Source organism: Ricinus communis, chromosome 8 (assembly GCF_019578655.1).
Source record: "Ricinus communis isolate WT05 ecotype wild-type chromosome 8, ASM1957865v1, whole genome shotgun sequence".
Lineage (NCBI taxonomy): Eukaryota > Viridiplantae > Streptophyta > Magnoliopsida > Malpighiales > Euphorbiaceae > Ricinus > Ricinus communis.
In genome coordinates this window covers 13,126,615-13,134,646 of record NC_063263.1, presented here as the reverse complement: position 1 = coordinate 13,134,646, position 8,032 = coordinate 13,126,615, and positions in this window count along the sequence as shown.

Below are 8,032 nucleotides of genomic sequence, written 5' to 3'. Positions count from 1 at the left end.
TTTCTTCTTTTTTCTTTGTTTGTGGATATTACGATTTCGTCCCTTGCGTTTTTTCGCTTTATGTTTGGAAAGGAGGATGGAAAGTCACGTGCAACTGAGGGATAGGTTGATTTTTCTTTAATTGTTTCTGCCGCGCCACGTGGTGTTTTGGACCCACTGATTTCATCGTTTTCAGTTTTGTGATGGACGGTCTTTGATCTTTCCAATTTATTGGCACGAGTAGAATATAAATAAATATTTTATCTAATTATATATATCAAGTATGTTGCATTCAACATAATGCTATAGAGTAAGTGGTTAAATGAAAATTAAATTAAATTATGTTCAAATAAACTAATAAAAGAATTCATATAGTCTTTTGTATTGTCTTTTGTAAGAATTGAAACTCTTGAAATATATTTTACATCTTATAGAACTTTCAATTTTCAATCAAAGTTATGCACTATGTTATACACAAAAGAAATAATTCTATAAAAGGTTTTATATTGTAATTAAAAATATTTACTTCTAATAAAGATTAAATTGATTGTAAAAAAATTATAGTATTAAAGAATATACGCAAGCTTTTTTTGTAGTTATTTTTAGAGATAATTACTATTTATTTTATGTATTTATTTATATTATACTAGTTATCTTCTTATATTTAAAAAATATATTTTTTATTTTTTATTTTATAATTTTATACTAAAAATCCATTTCATCAGAATTTCCGTTAAACAACTGTTAACTAGGTCGGATTTTATACTATTTGTCCCTTGATATTTGGTGTAATGTACATTATTGTTGAAAGTACTTTGCTTTGCTTTAGGAGCTTTTAGAATAAAATCCTAATATTTAGGACTATTTTTGTTTTGACTAGTTCAGTAGCTGTTACCACAAAATACGTATAGTATATTTTATTGGCTATCTTTTCTCTTTTCTGTTTTTGTACGGTTATATAACTTTATCTTATTATCAATAAGATTGGAAGCAAGTTATTGATTATTATCTCAACAAATTGGTATCAGAGCCTTTGAGAGTGAAAACTTGAGTGTGAGGTTAGGAACTGCAGTATCCTAGCATAAGCAAGAGAGTGAAACACCTCTGAGTGAAACACTTGAGTGAAACACAGAGAGATTGAGAAATGGCAACAGAAGCAAACGCTAGCTTTATTCAGGCAAACTTTCCTAAGTTTGATGGAGATTATGATCACTGGAGCATGCTGATGGAAAACTCTCTGAAATCAAAGGAGTATTGAAATCTCATTGAAACTGGGTACTGTGAGCCTGATGATGGAGAGGTGACAACTCCTGCACATAAAAAGATACTAGAAGAGCTGAAGCTGAAGGATTTGAAGGTAAAAAATTATCTCTTTCAGTCCATTGACAAATTAACTTTGAAGATCATGCTTCAAAAGGACACATCTAAACAAATATGGGAATCAATGAAGATAAAGTTTCAGGGGAATGCAAGAGTTAAATGTGCTCAACTTCAGGCACTTCGTCGAGAGTTTGAAGTTTTAGAAATGAAGGTTGGAGAGTCTGTTTCTAATTATTTTTCACAAGTAATGACAGTTGCTAATAATATGCGAAATTATAGAGAAGACATGTCTGATGTTAAAGTAGTGGAAAAATTTTTACGCTCCTTAACATAACAATTTAACTATATTGTTTGTTCTATTGAAGAGTCAAAGGATATCGATTCTCTCACTATTGATGAGTTGCAAAGCTCGTTGATTGTGCATGAACAGAAGTTTCGAAAGAAAGATGGGAGAGAACATGCTTTGAAAGTAAGTTCAGAGGAGAGACCTGCTGTATGGGGAAGAGGCAAAAGCACCTTCAGAGGACGAGGTAGAGGAAGGGGAAAACAAAGCTTCAATCGAGCCACGGTTGAATGTTACAGATGTCATAAACTTGGGCATTTTCAGTATGAATGTCCTTCTTGGGACAAGGAGGCAAATTATGCAGAGTTTGATGAGAATGAAGAGTTGTTGTTGATGGCATATGTGGAGATGAATAATGCAAAAAGAGAAGAGGCATGGTTCCTAGACTCAGGATGCTCGAATCACATGTGTGGAGATAAATTGATTTTCAGTGCAATGGATGATTCTTTCAGACATGTGGTAAAGCTTGGAAACAATACTCAAATGAACGTGCTTGGAAAGGGAAATGTGAAGTTGATGGTAAATGGAATAGTTCATGTGATCACTGAAGTGTTTTATATACCTGAACTTAAGAACAATCTCTTGAGTTTAGGCCAATTGCAAGAACGAGGTTTGGGTATTCTAATTCAATTAGGGATGTGTCGGATATATCATCCTGACAGAGGTTTGATTATTCAAATGAATATGACAACAAATAGAATGTTTGTGCTGTTTGCCCAAGCTCAACTTCAGAGTGAATCATGTTTTAGCACTACCACACAAGATATCACTCAGCTATGGCATCGTAGATACGCTCATCTTAGCTGCAAAGGTTTGCAGATGTTGAAAGCAAAGGAAATGGTTAAAGATCTTCCTGAATTACTAGATTTTATAATGGTATGTATTGATTGCATGAAAGGAAAACAACATCGTGATTCTATTCCTAAGAAGAGCCAATGGAGAGCAACTCAAAAGTTACAGTTGGTCCATGCAGACATATGCGGACCTATCACTCCAGCTTCAAACAGTAACAAGAGGTACATTTTATGCTTCATAGATGATTATTCTAAGAAAGCATGGACATATTTTCTGTCACAAAAATCAGAAGCATTTTATTCCTTCAAATGTTTTAAAGCTCTTGTTGAAAAAGAAATAAGTTTTCCTGTTAAGTGTTTACGAACAGATAAAGGTGGGGAGTTTAACTCTATGGAATTCAATGAGTTTTGCAAGCAGAATGGGATAAGAAGGCAGCTGACTACGGCTTACACTCCACAACAAAACGGAGTGCCGAGCGCAAAAATAGAACCGTAATGAATCTGGTTAGATCGATGTTGTCAGAAAAAGGGATGCCAAATATTTTCTGGCCTGAAGTAGTGAGATGGGCAATATATGTTTTGAATCGATCACCTACACTAGTTGTCAAAGAAGTAACCCCAGAAGAGTCATGGAGTGGTGAAAAGCCTTCAGTGGATCATTTTAGAATATTCGGATGTCTGGGGCATGTCCATATACCAGACGCAAAGAGAACAAAGCTCGAAGATAAAAGTATCAATTGTGTGCTTCTTAGTGTGAGTGATGAGTCTAAAGGATACAGATTATATAATCCTATCACCAAGAAAATTTTTATAAGCCGGGATGTAGTATTCGAAGAGAATAAACGTTGGAACTGGGAAGCAAGCACGAAAAGGAACTGCTGATAGATACAAAATGTAATGACAGCGAGAATGAGGAAGAACATGAAAGAAGGGTAGAAGAAGAGGAAGCTGGCACAAATGAACCTGAAATTGAAGAAGAGGGAACTGAATATCTATCTTCGGGAACCACCATTGAAGAAGGTACAAACGATAGGGAGGGCAGAAATAGACATCCTCCTTTATGAATAAATGATTATGTTTCAAGTGAAGGTTTACCAGAAGAAGAGGAGATGAACATGGCATTTAATGTATATTCAGATCCAATGAGTTTTGAGGAAGCAGTAAAGAGTTCAAAGTGGCGTTTAGCTATGAATGAAAAAATTAAATCCATAGAGAGGAATCAAACCTGGAAGTTAGTAGAGTTACCTGCTGGAGCAAAAAAAATTGGAGTAAAATGGGTCTATAAGACTAAATTGAATGAGCTTGGAGAGGTTGACAAATACAAAGCAAGATTGGTAGTTAAAGGTTACTCGCAACAATATGGAGTGGATTATACAGAGGTTTTCGCACCTGTGGCCTGAATGGATACCGTAAGAATGATCATAGCACTTACTGCGAATAAGGGTTGGAACCTCTATCAACTATATATCAAATCTGCTTTTTTGTATGGAGAGTTAAGTGAAGAGGTTTATGTGGAGCAACCTTTGGGATATGAGAAGAAAGGAAATGAACAGAAGGTGTATAAGTTGTGTAAAGCCCTTTATAGACTAAAACAAGCCCCAAGAGCTTGGTTTAGTCTAATTGAGTCTTATTTCATTAAGGAGGGATTTCAGAAAAGTCACAGTGAACATGCTCTATTCATCAAATGCAGCAAAGATGGTAAAATTATCATCGTAAGTATTTATGTTAATGATCTTTTGTTCACTAGTGATGATGAGAATATGATGTGTGAATTTAAATGCTCTATGAAAAAGGAGTTTGATATGACTGACTTAGGAAAGATGAGGTTTTTCCTTGGAATCGAAGTTCTACAAAGATCTGATGGCATTTTTATTTGTCAAAGAAAATGTGCAGCTGAAATATTGAACCGTTTCTGCATGAAGGAGTGCAATTCGGTCTGTAATCCAATAGTTCCAGGATGCAAATTATATAGCGATGAGAATGGAGTTAAAGTTGATGAAACTTATTTCAAACAGATTGTCGGAAGTCTGATGTATGTTACAACAACTCAACCCACCTTATGTTCATTGTAAGTTTAATTAGTCATTTTATGTCTAATCTAACTGAGTTACATTTACAAGCAGTTAAAAGAGCATTGAGGTATCTAAAAGGAACCATGAAGTATGGAATCCTGTACAAGAAAGGAGGAGATAGAAATCTGCTGGCTTTCACAGATAGTGACTATGCAGGTGATGTGGAAGATAGAAAAAGCACTTCTGGCTACATATTCATGATAAGTGAAGGTGTAGTGGCCTGGTCGTCAAGAAAGCAACCCATAGTTACTCTTTCGACTACTGAAGCTGAGTTTGTAGCAGCAGCAGCTTGCGCTTGCCAAGCAATTTGGATAAGAAGAATTTTGAAAGAACTTGGTTATTCTCAAGAAGGAAGCACTACAGTGAAATGTGATAACAGTTCTGCTATTAAGCTTTCAAAGAATGCAGTTTTACATGGTCGGTCTAAACATATAGATGTACGATTTCATTTTCTCAGAGATCTCTCTAAAGAAGGTGTTGTTAATCTGGTTCATTGTGGAACTCGAAGTCAAATTGCAGACCTGATGACAAAACCATTGAAGCTGGAAGATTTTAAAAAATTTTGTGAAGAACTTGGAGTTTGTACAGCCCCAGATATGAACTAATTCTCTAGTAAAAGAAATAAGTTCAAGGGAGGGATTGTTGAAAGTACTTTGCTTTGTTTTAAGAGTTTTTAGAATAAAATTCTAATATTTAGGACTGTTTTTGTTTTGACTAGTTCATTAGCTGTTACCACAAAATACGTATAGTATATTTTGTTGGCTATCTTTTCTCTTTTCTGTTTTTGTACGGTTATATAACTTTATCTGATTATTAATAAGATTGGAAGCAAGTTATTGATTATTATCTCAACGATTATTGCCTCTTATATTTTTATTTGTTATACTAACCCCATCGTCTAATTTTTATAAAAAAATCACCTTTAGTGTTTGTACAAAAATAATTAATTAGTGTTCTTAAAAATTTATATAATTTAATCTTAAATTGTTGAAATAAAATAGATAGTATTATTATTATTAATTTTATTACAGTAGGATTGTAATTTTAATAATAAGTCTGAAGATAAATCATATTTTTTTTTATCAATTTAGATCCTTGTTTACATTGATTTTCAAAACGTAAAAGAATTTTAGGACAATAAATAAAATATAGAGACAGTTTATATAGTACATAAAAAGTTAGGGACAGATGGTATAGAACCAAACTTAATTAACGAATTTTTAATAAAAAATTTAACGAAAGAGATTTTTAGTATAAAATTATAAAATAGAATGATAAAATATATTTTTTTAAATATCAGAAAATAACTAGCATAATATGAAAAGATACATAAGACAAATAATAATAATTATTTGTTATTTTTAAAAATTAGCATATACTTTTTTATATATATTTGTTTGAAATATGTTGAGTGTATATAATTTTTTAAAGTAAATAATTGTGCAATATATCATTTCAACCACAAAATTCCGCATTTAATGTATTTTTCAACTAAAAAGGAAATTGTAATTTTTATAAATGACAAACGAAGATAAATTGTTACTGAATATTAACTTTGATTTTAAACAATTATACGTATCATTTTTAATTTATTTATTTTTTTCTTATGTTCCACTCAACTATTTATTTAATAAAAAAATTAAAATTAAATCTCAACAGTACAATTTATACCAATCTTGAGGGTAATCAACTCAATTTCCTATGATTTAGGGTTCAATTTTATGTGAGTTCACAGTCTTAATAGGAAGAACATGATCGCACCCAATATACAAAATCTATGTGCTAACTAGTAAAAAAGAAAAGTGAAGAGGAAAGGGAAAAGAGAAAACATTTGATAGTAATGCCTAAACAAACCATCCATCCCATTTCTTTTGTCCTGAACCGAGAAACAACAAAGGACCATGATCTAGAAAAGAAACAGCACATCTCGATCTTGATGCCCGTGGATCACGGATCCCCTTTTCTCGGGTTGACGAAGGATCTAATAAGGAACCCTTACAAAATTGCTAGGGAAAGTGGCACCGTTTTTTGTCGGTTATATTAACTACCAACTATATTTTGGTGAATCAAAATCTTACCATTTAGTGTTAATGGTCATCCACCACTTATATTTAAAGAAAATAATAATAAAAGGAATTTTCCTTTTGAATTGGTCAAAATGGTTGTTCATTCTTGTTGATTCTTTTGTACCACTATATATAATATTGATGTTGGATGATAAGTCAAGAGAAGATCAATTTTATGAATTGTTAATAATATATCACTGCCCTTCTCTTAGGTACATGTAAATGATGGTTAAATCTCATTTAATTCCCAATTAGTGCTAATGGGGGGGTTTAACATTAATTGTCAATTTCTTTTTTCATATGCTAAGTAATTACACCAATTTTATTTTATATTTAAACTCCAACAAATTTAAATTTATATGATGTTATTAAATTATTGGCACACGTTTTTGTTTTTTCCTTAGTAAAAACTAGTGGGCAGCATGATTATTACTTCCCTTTTGTGTGTTTTAGCCTATGCTGGCAAAATAATGATAACAAATTCTACTAAAAATTATGAATGGGTACATAGAGTCAAAGAGTAGAACACTTTTTATTTTTGTAATTATCGCAATGGTTGCATGCCTCTATAGTTACTATCATAGGACCATTCCATTTCTCCAAAGCAAGCATAAGACTTGTAACCTACTTAAATCATATCATATTTAAATAAATAATAACTAACTTAATTATTTCTGTTAGTTAAGTTGGTGCTTCAATCCTAACTTATATAAAAAAAAAAACATTTATTATTAAAAGAATTAGGAATATTATTTTTATGTTATATTCACACTCACCAAGCTTGCAAAGTAGGAAAAAGGTAAAGAAAATAAAAGAAGCAACAAAAAAAAAGAGTTCCTCTAATTCCTACTTCTTAGTCTTCTTTCAGGAAAAGAAACTCAAGTGTATCATGTGAATAAAGTTTTTCTTGGCACCAATATTAAGTGTAGTACCAACTTAGGTTATTAATTTCCTTCATGGCATGGTGCCAAATTAAGTAGATTTTCTAACCCTTTGTAATGTGTAATTAATACCCTATAATTATTTTTTTTTAAATCATTTTATCTCAGAATTTAATTAGTAGGCCTTTCTCATAAAGAATAAAAAATAACAAATTTTTATTTTAACAAAGATGAGACAAAAGCATCAAAGAACTGAAAATTATATATTTAGAAGTAAAAAATTTGAGAAAACGATCATAGTATAAAGAGAAAACTGAAAATATAAATGATGATCACATAATTAAAATGATGGGTACATCTCTTTAGTAAATAAAAAGAAAAGGAATATTTGTTTGCTTGAGAACCAAGACTGAAAAGAAGTGTAAGGCCAAAAGGGGGAACCCACATATTCAAGATGGTCCAATGTTTCGATCAATTGAACCCCTTTTCTTTTCCCTTCTATCTCTATTCTCATTCTTCCACAAGCAATAATTACCTTTAATCAAGTAACTTAAGCTGAAAATGATTACTCATTAAA